Consider the following 18,604-nt stretch of genomic DNA (forward strand, 5'->3'; position numbering starts at 1 on the left):
CCCTCCCTCTCTTCCCCCGGTCTCTCTCTCCCTCTGTCCCCTCCCTCTCTCCCCCCTGTCTCTCTCAATCACTCCCTCTGTCCCCTCTCTCTCCAACACATACACCCTCTTTCTCCCCCCCAATCTCCCTCTCTCTCCCCCTCATCTCCCTCTCAGGTTATGGAGCTCAGGGGTTTCCTCTCCTCCCGTATCTCCTGTAATAAGTCTCCCTCCTCTCCTCCACTCCTCTCCTCCCTTATCTCCTATAGTATGTCTCCATCCTCTCCTCCACTCCTCTCCTCCCGTATCTCCTGTAGTATGTCTCCCTCCTCTCCTCCCGTATCTCCTGTAGTATGTCTCCCTCCTCTCCTCCCGTATCTCCTGTAGTAAGTCTCCCTCCTCTCCTCCCGTATCTCCTGTAGTATGTCTCCCTCCTCTCCTCCACTCCTCTCCTCCCGTATCTCCTGTAGTATGTCTCCCTCCTCTCCTCCACTCCTCTCCTCCCGTATCTCCTGTAGTATGTCTCCCTCCTCTCCTCCACTCCTCTCCTCCCGTATCTCCTGTAGTATGTCTCCCTCCTCTCCTCCCGTATCTCCTGTAGTATGTCTCCCTCCTCTCCTCCACTCCTCTCCTCCCGTATCTCCTGTAGTATGTCTCCCTCCTCTCCTCCACTCCTCTCCTCCCGTATCTCCTGTAGTATGTCTCCCTCCTCTCCTCCACTCCTCTCCACTCTATTCTGTCCTTGTCCCAGCCTCCTGGCACAGCCTCCCACCCACACCCAGTAGCCAGCCTACAAGAGAGCTGTGATTGGTTAGGGGGAGTGGGACTGGACTAGGGTTGGCTGGGTTAGCAGGCAGGCAGGCGGGTCTCTGCTCTACTCTGCCGCTCTGCCTCTCTGCCTGTCTCAACAGATGGTGGAGGTTAGAGAGTGTCATCACATCAAAGAGAGGATTAGACTCGAGAGGTTGTCTTCTCCTTCTTCCAGAGGAGCAGAACTGTGTGGTCCACCTCTCTTCTCTTTAACCACCACCGAGACCAGAACCCACCAAACCAGAACTCTACATCAGAGCAAGAAGAGAGGGAGAAAGAGGGAGAGAGAGAGGAATCCTTCTGCTTCTCACTTACTCGTCTGGCACTGTGCTCTCCTGACGTCCAGGTACTGTCTAACTTTCTATCTTTCTATCTCTTTCAATTTTTCTTTTCACTATTTTATGCTTCCAGGTTTCTTTCTGCTGCTAGAAATCTACTTTTCAGTATAGTCTAGTAGAGAGTTTAGAGGTGAGAAAAATCTAGTTTTCAGTATAGTCTAGAAGAGAGTTTAGAGGTGATAGAAATCTAGTTTTCAGTATAGTCTAGTAGAGAGTTTAGAGGTGATAGAAATCTAGTTTTCAGTATAGTCTAGCAGAGAGTTTAGAGGTGAGAGAAATCTAGTTTTCAGTATAGTCTAGAAGAGAGTTTAGAGGTGATAGAAATCTAGTTTTCAGTATAGTCTAGCAGAGAGTTTAGAGGTGAGAGAAATCTAGTTTTCAGTATAGTCTAGTAGAGAGTTTAGAGGTGATAGAAATCTAGTTTTCAGTATAGTCTAGTAGAGAGTTTAGAGGTGAGAGAAATCTAGTTTTCAGTATAGTCTAGTAGAGAGTTTAGAGGTGATAGAAATCTAGTTTTCAGTATAGTCTAGAAGAGAGTTTAGAGGTGATAGAAATCTAGTTTTCAGTATAGTCTAGTAGAGAGTTTAGAGGTGATAGAAACAGTCAGATTCAGAAACACATCTGTCTCTGTTTGCAGTGATTTATGGAAACATGAGCTGAGAGAGACAGTTGTTTCACATGCCCTCTACTCAGCACAGTACTTCAGTGTGTGTGTGTGTGTGTGTGTGTGTGTGTGTGTGTGTGTGTGTGTGTGTGTGTGTGTGTGTGTGTGTGTGTGTGTGTGTGTGTGTGTGTGTGTTTTGTGTGTTTGTGTACCACCACTTTAGAGTTTTACCTCTGAATGGCAGGACTTCCCTCAGTCACAACATTTCTCAATGCGCAACGATTAGAACGTTAGAACGCTGGAGCAACATTCCATTGTGGAATATTGATGTGTCCCTTTATCATAAATACTGCATTGCTTCATTCAGGTTCATTATGGAGTCTTGGAATTAAAAGCAGAATTGTCCAGAAATCATGCTGGCTGTCACTCTCCTATCTTCTGATAGCACATACGTGTAGTGTGTAGAGTTGTAGTGTCAGAGTTGGTCGCTTTTCCATTTGTGACAAGTACTTATTTGATATAACACAACAGGAGTTTTTTGACAAATTTGGTCTCATCCACAGCTGTTGTGTTTGATTGTAGTAGATTCTTATCTTAAGCTATGCTGGTTAATATTTTGTTTTGGAGTTAGATTTTGTTGACTAGATTTTGTGAACTTGGCAAAATGAGAAAATAAAAGCATGTCTTTTCCCAGCCTTAAAAACATCAGTTGTTTTAACACGACACACACAGAGACTCTATCAGACCTACACACTATCAGACCCACTATCAGACCTACACACTATCAGACCCACTATCAGACCCACTATCAGACCCACTATCAGACCTACACACTTTCAGACCAACTATCAGACCCACTATCAGACCTACACACTACCAGACCCACTATCAGACCCACTATCAGACCCACACACTATCAGACCCACTATCAGACCTACACACTATCAGACCCACTATCAGAACCTCTATCAGACCTACACACTATCAGACCCACTATCAGACCCACTATTAGACCCACTATCAGACTCACTATCAGACTCACTATCAGATCCACTATCAGACCCACTATCAGACCTACACACTATCAGACCCACTATCAGACTCACTATCAGACCCACTATCAGATCCACTATCAGATCCACTATCAGACCCACTATCATACCCACTATCAGACCTACACACTATCAGACCCACTATCAGACCCACTATCAGACTCACTATCAGACCCACTATCAGACCCACTATCAGACCTACACACTATCAGACCCACTATCAGACCCACTATCAGACCCACTATCAGACCCACTATAAGACCCACTATCAGACCTACACACTATCAGACCCACTATCAGACCCACTATCAGACTCACTATCAGACCCACTATCAGACCCACTATCAGACCCACTATCAGACCTACACACTATCAGACCCACTATTAGACTCACTATCAGACCTACACACTATCAGACCCACTATCAGACCCACTATCAGACCTACACACTATCAGACCCACTATCAGACCCACTACCAGACCCACTATCAGACCCACTATCAGACCCACTATCAGACCCACTATCAGACTCACTATCAGACCCACTATCAGACCTACACACTATAGGACCCACTATCAGACCCACTACCAGACCCACTACCAGACCCACTATCAGACCCACTATCAGACCCACTATCAGACCTACACACTATAGGACCCACTATCAGACCCACTATCAGACCCACTATCAGACCTACACACTATAGGACCCACTATCAGACCCACTATCAGACCCACTATCAGACCTACACACTATAGGACCCACTATCAGACCCACTACCAGACCCACTACCAGACCCACTACCAGACCCACTATCAGACCCACTATCAGACCCACTATCAGACCCTCTATCAGACCTACACACTATCAGACCCACTATCAGACCCACTATCAGACCCACTATCAGCACAGTGTAGACCTTGATACATCTATGTTTGTTCACAGTGTCAGTGTAGTGCCATACTTGCTAAATGAATGTGCCATGTGGAGCGTCTTCCTGACTGACTGAGTGTGCATCCTTAATTGCACCCTATTCAGTACCTATGGGCCCTGGTCAAAAGTAATGCCCCTTTTTAGTGAATAAGGTGCCATTTGGGACGTAACCTGACAGTCAGAGAGAGAGAGAGAGAGAGAGAGCTGCAGCCATTTAACTCCACTAAAGTGAGGAAGGAGACTTTGCAAATGGAGTGGGAATTTGATGGAGTGGGAATTTGATGGAGTGGGAATTTGATGGAGTGGGAATTTGATGGAGTGGGAATTTGATGGAGTGGGAATTTGATGGAGTGGGAATTTGATGGAGTGGGAATTTGATGGAGTGGGAATTTGATGGAGTGGGAATTTGATGGAGTGGGAATTTGATGGAGTGGGAATTTGATGGAGTGGGAATTTGATGGAGTGGGAATTTGATGGAGTGGGAATTTGATGTGTAATTGTCACGCCGGTTGAAGCTCAATGTTAAATTCAACTCTCCCTACCATCATATCTAAGCCGATATGTCGATAACATTTGCTAATCAACTTGATTGGAGGTACTCAACACACTCCCCGCCCATTACCGAGAACCACATACCGGATCTTTAACTGTTAGCATTAGGAGAAAAACAAAAATGTCTTGCCTCGATCTAGCTCAATATCTAGGCTTTGGATGAGAACGAGACTACAGCGTCCGTATAGTGACCGCTAGCCTTGCCACCTTTCCGACTATGTGCTGCTTTTTTTTTTTTTACATTTCTGACAACGCTAACATATTTTTCAGCCGAATCTTAGAGTTATATAAAAAACCGGGCCCAGCAACTCAACAACATAGCTATATGTCGGTACTCAATCTGAGGTTAATCAATAAATGCATAAAGATAAATGTCCAACATGAAAAAATGGGTCTGTTGTTATTAGTGAGCTGTTTCCGATTTGATAAGCCAATGAATGTGGTTTTGTTTCGATTAGTTAGCTAGCCAATTGTAGCTAACGTAACGGTATACCAGTAAGATGAGCGCTGACGTTGGCTAGGTAGCTAACCAACAAGTGTGAAAAGCTAGCTATATTTTGCCAAGGATGTTTTTTTAAAAATATAAAGCTGAAGTCATCTGTGTAAACAAACACATAAGCACAAATAATCTAACGAACGTCCTTGCCTGCGAGAGCCAACTAGCTAGCCAGTAACGTTAGCTAAAAGCCAACAAGACTGTAGCTGTATTGACAGATCGTGCAGCACAACTCAGTGTTGACGAAAAATCATCCCACATTCTTCCAGTAAAGTTCATACTCAACACCAAATTTTGGGAAACTGACCAAGGCTCTGGTAGAAAGTAGTGCACTATATAGGGAATAGGGTGTCATTTGGACCACACACCCTCATATCCTTTAAGAGTCTATTGGAGCCCTTTCCAGCAGTCAATGACCAAAAGCACCCTCTTTGGCCTCAGGGGTGGAATGTTTTAAACTACAAAAATCAGATGTTTCTATGTCAAACAGTTTTGTTATATTTCAGTCTTCTGTGATGTTTATAAAATATAATATTGGGATGCAAACTCAAAATGTAATACATTTAAACTCTGTATCTGACATGGGGCAGGTGTCTTCTTTTTTTTGAGCCCATAACCATGTGTGTGAGGGGTATACTTTTGTATACACCTCAGGAGGAGAGACAGAGAGGGAAGAGGAGGAGAGAGAGAGAGAGGGAAGAGGAGGAGAGAGAGATGAGGAGGAGAGAGAGAGGGAAGATGAGGAGAGAGAGAGATGAGGAGGAGAGAGAGAGGGAAGAGGAGGAGAGAGAGAGATGAGGAGGAGAGAGAGAGAGAAGAGGAGGAGAGAGAGAGATGAGGAGGAGAGAGAGAGATGAGGAGGAGAGAGAGGGGGAAGTGGAGAGAGAGATAAAAAAAAGAGAGGGAGGAGGAGGAGAGAGAGATGAGGAGATAGAGAGAGAGGGAAGAGGAGGCGAGAGAGATGAGTAGGAGAGAGAGAGAGAGGGAAGAGGAGGAGAGAGAGAGATGAGGAGGAGAGAGAGAGGGAAGAGGAGAGAGAGAGATGAGGAGGAGAGAGAGGGAAGAGAGAGAGAGGGAAGAGGAGGAGAGAGAGATGAGGAGGAGAGAGAGAGAGGAGGGGGAGAGAGAGATGAGGAGGAGAGAGAGGGAAGAGGAGGACAGAGAGATGAGGAGGAGAGAGAGAGATGAGGAGGAGAGAGAGAGAGATGAGGAGGAGAGAGAGAGAAAAAAAGAGAGGGAAGAGGAGGAGAGAGAGATGAGTAGGAGAGAGAGAGAGAGGGAAGAGGAGGAGAGAGAGAGGGAAGAGGAGGAGAGAGAGATGAGTAGGAGAGAGAGAGGGAAGAGGAGGAGAGAGATGAGGAGGAGAGAGAGGGAAGAGGAGGAGATAGAGATGAGGAGGAGAGAGAGGGAGAGGAGAGAGAGAGAGAGGGAAGAGGAGAGAGAGAGATGAGGAGGAGAGAGAGAGATGAGGAGGAGGAGAGAGAGAGGAGAGAGAGAGGGAAGAGGAGGAGAGAGAGAAGAGGAGAGAGAGAGAGAGGAGGAGAGAGAGAGAGAGGAGGAGAGAGGGAAGAGAGGAGAGAGATGAGAGAGAGAGGAGAGAGGAGAGAGGAGGAGAGAGAGAGTAGGAGAGAGAGAGAGAGGGAAGAGGAGGAGAGAGAGATGAGGAGGAGAGAGAGAGGGAAGAGGAGGAGAGAGAGATGAGGAGGAGAGAGAGGGGGGAAGAGGGAGAGAGAGGGAGAGGAGAGAGAGAGAGATGAGGAGGAGAGAGAGAGAGGAGGGGGAGAGAGAGATGAGGACGAGAGAGAGGGAAGAGGAGGAGAGAGAGATGAGGAGGAGAGAGAGAGATGAGGAGGAGAGAGAGAGAGAAAAAGAGAGGGAAGAGAGAGGGAAGAGGAGGAGAGTGAGAGGGAAGAGGAGGAGAGAGAGGGGAAAGAGGAGGAGAGAGAGAGATGAGGAGGAGAGAGAGATGAGGAGGAGAGAGGGAAGAGGAGGAGAGAGATGAGGAGATAGAGAGAGAGGGAAGAGGAGGAGAGAGAGATGAGTAGGAGAGAGAGAGGGGGAAGAGGAGGAGAGAGAGAGATGAGGAGGAGAGAGAGAGGGAAGAGGAGGAGAGAGAGATGAGGAGGAGAGAGAGGGGGAAGAGGAGAGAGAGAGGGAAGAGGAGGAGAGAGAGGGGAAAGAGGAGGAGAGAGAGAGATGAGGAGGAGAGAGAGATGAGGAGGAGAGAGGGAAGAGGAGGAGAGAGAGATGAGTAGGAGAGAGAGAGAGGGAAGAGGAGGAGAGAGAGAGATGAGGAGGAGAGAGAGAGGAAGAGGAGGAGAGAGAGATGAGGAGGAGAGAGAGGGGAAGAGGAGAGAGAGAGGTAAGAGGAGGAGAGAGAGAGATGAGGAGGAGAGAGAGAGAGGAGGGGGAGAGAGAGATGAGGACGAGAGAGAGGGAAGAGAAGGAGAGAGAGATGAGGAGGAGAGAGAGAGATGAGGAGGAGAGAGAGAGGGAAGAGGAGAGAGAGGGAAGAGGAGGAGAGAGAGGGGAAAGAGGAGGAGAGAGAGAGATGAGGAGGAGAGAGAGATGAGGAGGAGAGAGGGAAGAGGAGGAGAGAGAGATGAGTAGGAGAGAGAGAGAGGGAAGAGGAGGAGAGAGAGAGATGAGGAGGAGAGAGAGAGGGAAGAGGAGGAGAGAGAGATGAGGAGGAGAGAGAGGGGGAAGAGGAGAGAGAGAGGGAAGAGGAGGAGAGAGAGAGATGAGGAGGAGAGAGAGAGAGGAGGGGGAGAGAGAGATGAGGACGAGAGAGAGGGAAGAGAAGGAGAGAGAGATGAGGAGGAGAGAGAGAGATGAGGAGGAGAGAGAGAGAGAAAAAGAGAGGGAAGAGAGAGGGAAGAGGAGGAGAGTGAGAGGGAAGAGGAGGAGAGAGAGGGGAAAGAGGAGGAGAGAGAGAGATGAGGAGGAGAGAGAGAGGGAAGAGGAGGAGAGAGAGGGGGAAGAGGAGGAGAGAGAAAGATGAGGAGGAGAGAGAGAGGGAAGAGGAGGAGAGAGAGATGAGGAGGAGAGAGAGGGGGAAGAGGAGAGAGAGAGGGAAGAGGATGAGAGAGAGAGATGAGGAGGAGAGAGAGAGAGGAGGGGGAGAGAGAGATGAGCGAGAGAGAGGGAGGAGGAGAGAGAGAGATGAGGAGGAGAGAGAGAGATGAGGAGGAGAGAGAGATGAGGATGAGAGAGAGAGAGAAAAAGAGAGGGAAGAGGAGGAGAGAGAGATGAGGAGAGAAAGAGAGAGGGAAGAGGAGGAGAGAGAGATGAGTAGGAGAGAGAGAGAGAGGGAAGAGGAGGAGAGAGAGAGATGAGGAGGAGAGAGAGGGGGAAGAGGAGAGAGAGAGAGAAAAAGAGGAAAGAGGAGGAGAGAGAGATGAGGAGATAGAGAGAGAGGGAAGAGGAGGAGAGAGATATGAGTAGGAGAGAGAGAGGGAAGAGGAGGAGAGAGAGATGAGGAGGAGAGAGAGGGGGAAGAGGAGAGAGAGAGAGGGAAGAGGAGGAGAGAGAGAGATGAGGAGGAGAGAGAGAGAGGAGGGGGAGAGAGAGATGAGGACGAGAGAGAGGGAAGAGGAGGAGAGAGAGATGAGGAGGAGAGAGAGAGATGAGGAGGAGGGAGAGATGAGGAGGAGAGAGAGAGAAAAAAAGAGAGGGAAGAGGAGGAGAGAGAGATGAGGAGAGAAAGAGAGAGGGAAGAGGAGGAGAGAGAGATGAGTAGGAGAGAGAGAGAGAGGGAAGAGGAGGAGAGAGAGAGGGAAGAGGAGGAGAGAGAGATGAGTAGGAGAGAGAGAGAGGGAAGAGGAGGAGAGAGATGAGGAGGAGAGAGAGGGAAGAGGAGGAGAGAGTGATGAGGAGGAGAGAGAGAGGGAAGAGGAGGAGAGAGAGATGAGTAGGAGAGAGAGAGAGAGGGAAGAGGAGGAGAGAGAGAGGGAAGAGGAGGAGAGTGAGAGGGAAGAGGAGGAGAGAGAGGGGAAAGAGGAGGAGAGAGAGAAATGAGGAGGAGAGAGAGATGAGGAGGAGAGAGGGAAGAGGAGGAGAGAGAGATGAGTAGGAGAGAGAGAGAGGGAAGAGGAGGAGAGAGAGAGATGAGGAGGAGAGAGAGAGGGAAGAGGAGGAGAGAGAGATGAGGAGGAGAGAGAGGGGGAGAGAGAGAGAGAGGGAAGAGGGGAGGAGAGAGAGAGATGAGGAGGGAGAGAGAGAGGAGGGAGAGAAATGACGAGAGAGAGGGAAGAGAAGGAGAGAGAGATGAGGAGGAGAGAGAGAGATGAGGAGGAGACAGAGAGATGAGGAGGAGAGAGAGAGAGAAAAAGAGAGGGAAGAGAGAGGGAAGAGGAGGAGAGTGAGAGGGAAGAGGAGGAGAGAGAGGGGAAAGAGGAGGAGAGAGAGAGATGAGGAGGAGAGAGAGATGAGGAGGAGAGAGGGATGACGAGATAGAGAGAGAGGGTAGAGGAGGAGAGAGAGATGAGGAGGAGAGAGAGGGGGAAGAGGAGAGAGAGAGAGGGAAGAGGAGGAGAGAGAGAGATGAGGAGGAGAGAGAGAGGGAAGAGGAGGAGAGAGAGAGATGAGGAGAGAGAGAGAGAAGGAAGAGGAGGAGAGAGAGAGATGAGGAGGAGAGAGAGAGATGAGGAGAGGAGAGAGAGGGGAAGTGGAGAGAGAGAAAAAGAGAGGGAGGAGGGAGGGAGAGAGATAGGAGAGAGAGAGAGAGGGAAGAGGAGGCGAGATGAGTAGGAGAGGAGAGAGAGAGGGAAGAGGAGGGAGAGAGAGAGATGAGGAGGAGAGAGAGAGAGAAGAGGAGGAGAGAGAGATGAGGAGGAGAGAGAGAGGGGAAGAGGAGAGAGAGAGGGAAGAGGAGGAGAGAGAGATGATGGGAGGAGAGAGAGAGAGGAGGGGAGAGAGAGATGAGGAGGAGAGAGAGGGAAGAGGAGGGAAGAGAGATGGAGGAGAGAGAGAGATGAGGAGGAGAGAGAGAGAGATGAGGAGGAGTAGAGAGAGTAAGAGAGGGAAGAGAGGAGAGAGAGAGAGAGGAGAGAGAGAGAGAGGGAAGAGGAGGAGAGAGAGAGGAAGAGGGAGAGAGAGAGATAGAGGAGAGAGAGAGGGAAGAGGAGAGAGTAGATGAGAGGAGGAGAGAGGGAAGAGGAGGAGATAGAGAGAGGAGGAGAGAGATGGGAGAGAGAGAGAGAGAGAAGAGAGAGAGAGAGATGAGGAGGAGAGAGAGAGATGAGGGAGGAGAGAGAGGGAGGGAGGGAGAGAGAGAGACGAGAGAAGAGAGGAGAGAGAGATGAGGGAGGAGAGAGAAGGAGAAATGAGGAGGAGAGAGAGATGAGGAGAGAGAGGGAAGAGGAGGAGGGAGAGAGGAGAGAAAGAGAGAGGGAAGAGGAGGAGAGAGAGATGAGTAGGAGAGAGAGAGAGAGGGAAGAGGAGGAGTAGGGAGAGATGAGGGAGGAGAGAGAGAGGGAAGAGAGGAGAGAGAGATGAGGAGGAGAGAGAGGGGGGAAGAGGAGAGAGAGAGGGAAGAGGAGGGAGAGAGAGATGAGGAGGAGAGAGAGAGAGAGGGGAGAGAGAGATGAGGACGAGAGAGAGGGGAAGAGGAGGAGAGAGAGACGAGGAGGAGAGAGAGAGAGAGGAGGAGAGATAGAGAGAAAAAGAGGGATAGAGAGAGGGAAGAGGAGGAGAGGAGAGGGAAGAGGAGGAGAGAGAGGGAAAGAGGGAGGAGAGAGAGATGAGAGGGAGGGAGAGAGAGATGAGAGGAGAGAGGAAGAGGAGGGAGAGAGATGAGGAGATAGAGAGAGAGGGGAAGAGAGCAGAGAGAGATGAGTAGGAGAGAGAGAGGGGGAAGAGGAGGAGAGAGAGAGATGAGGAGGAGAGAGAGAGGGGAAGAGGGAGGAGAGAGAGAGAGGAAGGAGAGAGAGAGGGGGAAGAGGGAGAGAGAGGGATGGGGAGGAGGAGAGAGAGGGAAAAGGGAGGAGAGAGAGAGATGAGGAGGGAGAGGGAGGGAAGAGGAGGGAGAGAGAGATGAGGTGGAGAGAGAGAGAGGGAGGAGGAGAGAGAGAGAGAAGGAGGAGAGAGAGGGAAAGAGGAGGAGAGGAGAGATGAGGAGGAGAGAGAGGGGGAAGAGGAGAGAGAGAGGGGAAGAGGAGGAGAGAAGAGATGAGGAGGGAGAGAGAGAGAGGAGGGAGAGAGATGAGGAGGAGAGAGGAGAAGAGAGGAGAGAGGAGAGAGAGAAGAGGAGAGAGAGAGGGAAGAGGAGGAGAGAGATGAGGAGAGAGAGAGGGAGAGAGGAGAGAGAGAGAAGATGAGGAGAGAGAGGGAAAGAGGAGGGAGAGAGAAGATGAGAGGGAGAGAGATGGAGGAGGAGAGAGAAGAGAGGAGGGGAGAGAGATGATAGGAGAGAGAGAGAGGGGAAGAGGGAGGAGAGAGAGAGAAGAGGAGAGAGAGAGAGAGGGAGAGGAGAGAGAGAGGTAAAGAGGAGGAAGGGAGAGAGAAGAGGAGGAGAGATAGAGAGGAGGGGAGAGAGAGATGAGGACGAGAGAGAGGAAGAGAAGGAGAGAGAGATAAGGAGGAGAGAGAGATGAGGAGGGAGAGATAGAGAGAAAAGAGAGAGGGAGAGAGAGAGGGAAAAGGGAGGAGAGTAGAGAGGAGGAGGAGGAGAGAGAGAGGGAAAGAGGAGGGAGAGAGAGATGAGGAGGAGAGAGAGAGAGGAGGAGGAGAGAGAGATGAGGAGGAGAGAGAGAGGGGAAGAGAGGGAGAGAGAGAGATGAGAGAGAGAGAGAGAGGAGGAGAGGAGGAGAGGGAGATGGAGGAGGAGGATGAGAGAGAGGAAGAGGAGAGAGAGGGAGAAGAGGATGAGAGAGAGAGAGAGGATGAGAGAGGAGAGGGAGAGGAGAGAGAGAAGAGGATGAGAGAGAGGGAAAGAGGAGGAGAGAGGAGAGATGAGGAGGAGAGAGAGGAAGATGAGAGAGAGATGAGAGGATGAGAGAGAGAGAGAAAGAAAGAGAGGGAAGAGGAGGAGAGAGAGGGGCAGAGAGAGAGAGAAAAAAGGGAAAGAGAGAGGAGAGAGAGATAAGAGGAGAGAGAGGAAGAGGAGGAGAGAGATAAGGAGGAGGAGAGAGAGAGAGGGAAGAGGGAGGAGAGAGAGACAGAGGAGGAGAGAGAGGGGAAGAGGAGAGAGAGAGAGGGAAGAGGAGGAGAGAGAGAGATGAAGAGGAGAGAGAGAGAGAGGGGGAGAGAGAGATGAGGAGAGAGAGAGGGAAGAGGAGGAGAGAGAGATGAGAGGAGAGAGAGAGATGAGGAGGAGGGAGAGATGGGGAGGAGGAGAGAGAGAGAAAAAAAGAGAGGGAAGAGGAGGAGAAGAGGAGAGATGAGGAGAGAAAGAGAGGGGAAGAGGAGGAGAGAGAGAGAGGAGAGAGAGAGAGAGGGAAGAGGAGGAGAGAGGGAGGGAGAGGAGGAGAGAGAGAAAGGAGAGAGAGAGAGGAGAGGGAAGAGGAGGAGAGATAGATGAGAGAGGAAGAGAGGGAAGAGGAGGAGGGAGAGAGGTAGGAGGAGAGAGAGAGGGAAGAGGAGGAGAGAGAGATAAGAGAGGAAGAGAGAGAGGGGAAGAGGAGGAGAGAGAGAGGAGAGAGAGGAGAGAGAGAGGGGAAGAGGAGGAGAGAGAGGGGAAAGAGGAGGAGAGAGAAGAGGAAGAGAGAGAGGAGAGAGGAGGGAGAGAGAGAGAGGAAGAGGAGGAGAGAGAAATGAGGAGGAGAGAGAGGGGGAAGAGGAGAGAGAGAGGAAGAGAGGAGAGAGGAGAGATGAGGAGGAGAGAGAGAGAGGAGGGGAGAGAAGAGATGAGGACGAGAGAGGAAGAGAAGGAGGAGAGAAGGAGGAGAGAGAGAGATGAGGAGGAGACAGAGAGATGAGGAGGAGAGAGAGAGAGAAAAGAGAGAGAAGAGAGAGGGAAAGAGAAAGAGGAGAGGGAAAGAGGAGGAGAGAGGGAAAGAGAGGAGAGAGAGAGATGAGGAGGAGAGAGAGATAGGAGGAGAGAGAGGAGAGAGATAGAGAGAGAGAGGGAGAGGGAGGAGAGAGAGATGAGGAGGAGAGAGAGGGGGAAGAGGAGAGAGAGAGGGAAGAGAGAGGAGAGAGAGAGATGAGGAGGAGAGAGAGAGGAGGGGAGAGAGAGATGAGGACGAGAGAGGAAGAGGAGGAGAGAGATGAGAGGAGAGAGAGAGATGAGGGATGAGAGAGAGATGAGGAGGAGAGAGAGAAAAAAGAAGAGGGAGAGAGAGGAGGAGAGAGAGAGAGAGGGAAGAGGAGAGAGAGAGATGAAGAGGAGAGAGAGAGAGAGGGAAGAGAGGAGAGAGATGAGAGGAGAGAGAGGGAAGAGGAGGAGAGAGAGAGGGAAGAGGAGAGAGAGAGAGGAGTAGGAGAGAGAGAGAGGGAAGAGGAGGAGAGAGAGATGAGGAGGAGAGAGAGGGAAGAGGAGGAGAGAGGATGAGAGGAGAGAGGAAGAGGGAAGAGGAGGAGGGGAGAGATGAGTAGGAGAGAGAGAGAGAGAGGGAAGAGGAGAGAGAGAGAGGGAAGAGGAGGGAGAGGAGAGGGAAGAGAGGAGAGAGAGGGGAAAGAGGAGGAGAGAGAGAGATGAGGAGGAGAGAGAGATGAGGGAGGAGAGAGGGAAGAGAGGAGGAGAGAGATGAGTAGGAGAGAGAGAGAGAGGAAGAGGAGGAGAGAGAGAGATGAGGAGAGGAGAGAGAGAGGGAAGAGGAGGAGAGAGAGATGAGGAGGAGAGAGAGGGGGAAGAGGAGAGAGAGAGGGAAGAGGGAGGAGAGAGAGAGATGAGGAGGAGAGAGAGAGAGAGGGGGAGAGAGAGAGATGAGGGACGAGAGAGAGGGAAGAGAAGGAGAGAGAGATGAGGAGAGAGAGAGAGATGAGGAGGAGACAGAGAGAAGAGGAGGAGAGAGAGAGAAAAAGAGAGGGAAGAGAGAGGAAGAGGAGGAGAGTGAGAGGGAAGAGGAGGAGAGAGAGGGGAAAGAGGAGGAGAGAGAGAGATGAGGAGGAGAGAGAGATGAGGAGGAGAGAGGGATGAGATAGAGAGAGAGGGTAGAGGAGGAGAGAGAGATGAGGAGGAGAGAGAGGGGGAAGAGGAGAGAGAGAGAGGGAAGAGGAGGAGAGAGAGAGATGAGGAGGAGAGAGAGAGAGGAGGGGGAGAGAGAGATGAGGGACGAGAGAGAGGAAGAGGGAGGAGAGAGAGATGAGGAGGAGAGAGAGAGATGAGGAGGAGAGAGAGATGAGGAGGAGAGAGAGAGAAAGAAAGAGAGGGAAGAGGAGGAGAGAGAGATGAGTAGGAGAGAGAGAGAGAGGGAAGAGGAGGAGAGAGAGATGAGTAGGAGAGAGAGAGAGAGGGAAGAGGAGGAGAGAGATGAGGAGGAGAGAGAGGGAAGAGGAGGAGAGAGAGATGAGGAGGAGAGAGAGAGATGAGGAGGAGAGAGAGAGAGAAGAGGAGGAGAGATAGATGAGGACGAGAGAGAGGGAAGAGGAGGAGAGAGAGACGAGTAGGAGAGAGAGAGAGGGAAGAGGAGAGAGAGAAATGAGAGGGAGAGAGAGAGGAAGAGGAGGAGAGAGAGATAGAGGAGAGAGAGGGGGAAGAGGAGAGAGAGAGAGGGAAGAGGAGGAGAGAGAGAGATGAGGAGGAGAGAGAGAGAGGAGGGGAGAGAGAGATGAGGACGAGAGAGAGGGAAGAGGAGGAGAGAGAGATGAGGAGGAGAGAGAGAGAGATGAGGAGGAGAGAGAGATGAGGAGGAGAGAGAGAAAAAAAGAGAGGGAAGAGGAGGAGAGAGAGATGAGTAGGAGAGAGAGAGAGAGGGAAGAGGAGGAGAGAGAGATGAGTAGGAGAGAGAGAGAGGGAAGAGGAGGAGAGAGAGAGGGAAGAGGAGGAGAGAGAGATGAGTAGGAGAGAGAGAGAGGGAAGAGGAGGAGAGAGATGAGGAGGAGAGAGAGGGAAGAGGAGGAGAGAGAGATGAGGAGGAGAGAGAGAGATGAGGAGGAGAGAGAGAGAAGAGGAGGAGAGAGAGATGAGTAGGAGAGAGAGAGATGAGGAGGAGAGAGAGATGAGGAGGAGAGAGAGATGAGGAGGAGAGAGGGAAGAGGAGGAGAGAGATGAGGAGAGAAAGAGAGAGGGAAGAGGAGGAGAGAGAGATGAGTAGGAGGAGAGAGAGAGGAAGAGGAGAGAGAGAGGGAGAGGAAGAGAGGAGAGGAGAGAGAGGAGGGAGAGGAGGAGAGAGAGGGGGAAGAGGAGGAGAGAGAAAGATGAGGAGGAGAGGGAGAGGGAAGAGGAGGAGAGAGAGAGGGAAGAGGAGGAGAGAGAGGGGGAAGAGGAGGAGAGAGAGAGGGAAGAGGAGGAGAGAGAGGCCTCTTAGGAGTTCATGGTTTGGGCTCCATTATTATATGGGCTTGCATACACACACTAACACACAGACACACTAACACACACACACACACACACTAACACACACACACCCACACAAAATCTCTTTTGAATATGGGCATGCACGCGAACAAGAACAGCCAAATGGTTGTGGGGACACACACACACACTCCCCTCAGAGGGCTGCAGTGTCTGCAGTGTCTCTGTCTTGTCATCCCTGTTGTCCCCTAATCCGCTCCCTGGGGAGCAGCAATCTGTTTCTGATTGTAAAGAGAAAGGGCCCTGCCTGTATCACGTACCATTAGGCAGGCCGTCAGAATCTATCCACTGGCCCACTGTCATGCCAATAAAGCATTTATTGAATTGAATATTGAATTGAGAGAGTGAGAGAGAAAGAGAGGGAGAGATAAATAGAGAGAGAGAGAGCGTGAGAGAGAGAGGGAGAGAGAGAGGGAGAGAGAGGGAGAGAGAGGGGAGAGAGAGAGAGAGAGAGCGTGAGAGAGAGAGGGAGAGAGAGAGGGAGAGAGAGGGAGAGAGAGGGGGAGAGAGAGAGGGTGAGTGCTGTGTTCAAGACCCCAGTCCCCTCTATTGCCACCCCCTCTCTCCCTCTCTCTTTCTCTCTCTCTCTCTCGCTCCCTCTCTCTCTCTCTCTCCCTCTCTCCCTCCCTCTCTCTCAATTCAATCCAATAGACTTTATTGACATGGCAAGTAAAATTAATTACATTGTCAAAGTATACATATAACAAAAATGGTGGGACCAACAGCAATAATAATAGTAGTAGTGGAAATGGGATTACCATTAGCAGCAACTACAACAACAATATTAATGAGAATAACAATACATTAAAGCAATAGTAGTCGACCAATCTCAACATGACTGAGAAGACACATTACATGCTATGAAAGCCAAAACAAAACAGGAAATATTATTGACATTACATTACACTTTTCACTGGCTGTCCCTCAGGTTGTGGCAGGAGGACACATATTTGGCTGCCAAAATTGCACATTTTGGCTTTTCACCCAATAAATATTTGATTTTTTCTTCCTCTTTTATAGTTTCAAATTCTTTGTACTGAATGATAATTTTGGGAAAGAAAGATTCTCTTAGGTCTGAGTATTTGTCACAGTGTAATAGGAAATGCAGCTCTGTCTCTACCTCTCCCCGGGGGCAGAGTGAGCACAGCCTGTCCTCTCTGGGCAGCCAGGTTTGCCTGTGACGACCGGTCTCTATAGCCAGACTGTGCTCACTGAGTCTGTACCTAGTCAGTGTTTTTCTCAGTTTTCTATCAGTCACAGTGGTCAGATAGTCTGCCGCCATGTACTGTCTGTTTAGAGCCAAATATCATTGAAGTTTACTTTGATTTCTTGTGGTGTCTTTCCAATAGGTGATATATTTTTCTTTTTGCTTTGTGATGATTTGGTTGGGCCAGATTTTCTGAGTGCTGTCCTGAGGCTCTATGAGGTTGGTTTTGGTTAGTGAACTGAGCCTCAGAACCAGCTGGCTGAGGGGACTCTTCTCTTGTTTCATCTCTTGACATAGTAGAGCTGTGTGATGGAATGTTTTGGGGTCACTTGTTTTTAGATGGTTGTAAAATTTGATGGCTCTTTTTTCTATTCGAATAAGGAGGGGGTATTGGCCCAATTCTGCTCTACATGCGTTATTTGGAGTTTTTCTTTGCACTTGCAATACAGTCTTGCAAAACTCTGCATGCAGTATTTCGATTGGATGTTTGTCCCATTTGGTAAATTCAGTATTAGAGAGCGGACCCCATACTTCGCTGCCATATAGAGCAATTGGTTCTATAACTGATTGGAAAATTTTGAGCCAGATTCTAATTGGAATTTCGATTTTAATATTTCTTTTAATGGCATAGAATGCTCTTCTTGCTTTGTCTCAGCTCATTCACAGCCATGTGAAAGCTACCTGTGTTGCTGATATTTAGTCCTAGATATGTGTAATTTTTGGTGTGTTCTAATAGAACTGTGTCCAAATAGAATTTATATTTGTCATCCTGATTTCCGGACCTTTTTTGGAATATCATTATATTCGTTTTTTTTAGATTAACGGTCAGGGCCCAGGTCTGACAGAATCTGTGCAGATGATCTAGATGCTGCTGTAACCCCTCCTTAGTGGGAGACAGTAGCACCAGGTCATCTCTCTCTCTCCCTCCCTCTCTCCCTCTTTCTCTCTCTCTCTCCCTCTCTCCCTCTCTCCCGCCCTCTCCCTCTCTCCCTCCCCCCTCTCTCTCTCTCTCTCTCCCTCCCTCTCTCTCTCTCCCTCTTCTTCCTCTCTCTCCCTCTCTCTTCTCCCTGCTCTCTCTCTCTTTCTCTCCCGTCTCTCTCTCTCTTCCTCTCCCTCTCTCTCTCTCCCGCCCCTCTCTCTCTCTCTCTCTCTCTCTCTCTCTCTCTCTCTCCCTCCCTCCCTCCCTCCCCTCCGTCTCTCTCTCTCCCTCCCCTCCTCCGTCGCTCTCTCTCTCTCGCTCTCTCTCTCTCTCTCTCTCTCCCCCTCTCTCTCTCTTTCTCTCCTCTCCCTCCCTCTCTCTCTCTCTCTCTCTCTCTCCGTCTCTCTCCCTCCCTCCTCCCTCCCTCTCCTCCGTCTCTCTCTCTCCTCCCTCCCTCCCTCCTCCCTCCCTCTCTCCTCCCTCCCTCCCTCCCTCCCTCCCTCCCTCCCTCCCCCTCTCTTTCCTCCCTCCCTCTTCTCTCTCCTCTCCCCCCTCCCCCCTCCTCCTCTCCCCTCCCCCTCCCTCCTCTCTCCTCCTCCTCGCCTCTCTTTCCTCCCCTCTCTCTCTCTCTCCTCCCTCTCTCTCTCTCTCTCTCTCCGTCTCCCTCCCTGCCTCCCTCCCTCCCTCCCTCCCTCCTCCCTCCCTCCTCCCTCCCTCCCTCTCTCTCCTCTCTCTCTCTCCCTCCCTCCCTCCCTCCCTCCTCCTCCTCCCTCATGTGTATGATATGGTTTAGATCTACTGTCTATATTATATTATGACAGACCAGGACATAATCTGGAGCTAGATCTACTGTCTCTCTAATATTATGACAGACCAGGACATAATCTGGAGCAAGGTATACTGTCTCTACGTTTTCTCCTAACAAAATGCAGATTTTCTCCTCAACAGGCAGTTCAAGAAATCCTGCAATTCTTTCTTTAAATTCCAGGAGATAAATACCTCTGAGTCAGATATGTGCAGCAGTGGAGTAGGAAGACCCACTGTGCTGACATAGTCTTTCTTCTCTGACCTTCCATGTTTTTCTATGGCGTCCTGTCTCTATGGCCAGGCTATGTTCACTGAGTCTGAACATTGTTTTGTCTTCCTTTGTTTGAATTCTGTGATTTTGACAAGGTGTTGTGCTAATCTGATATCTCTATTTACAATTTGGTAACATTGAAGTTTGTGATTAAATTGAATTTAGTTTGCCAATAATTA

The 18,604-nt window shown here is 50.0% G+C and overlaps 1 protein-coding gene across 1 annotated transcript in view; it reads left to right on the forward strand.

The window, feature by feature from the left end:
- Positions 1 to 905: 905 nt before the first annotated feature.
- The window catches only part of LOC121549742 (extracellular sulfatase Sulf-1-like), a 148,067-nt gene continuing 130,368 nt past the window's right edge, over positions 906 to 18,604 (forward strand). The window contains 1 exon segment of the mRNA XM_041861596.2: positions 906 to 1,135. The gene's annotated coding sequence lies outside the window, so the exon portion shown is untranslated.

Source organism: Coregonus clupeaformis, chromosome 34 (genome assembly GCF_020615455.1).
Source record: "Coregonus clupeaformis isolate EN_2021a chromosome 34, ASM2061545v1, whole genome shotgun sequence".
NCBI classification, from domain to species: Eukaryota; Metazoa; Chordata; class Actinopteri; order Salmoniformes; family Salmonidae; genus Coregonus; species Coregonus clupeaformis.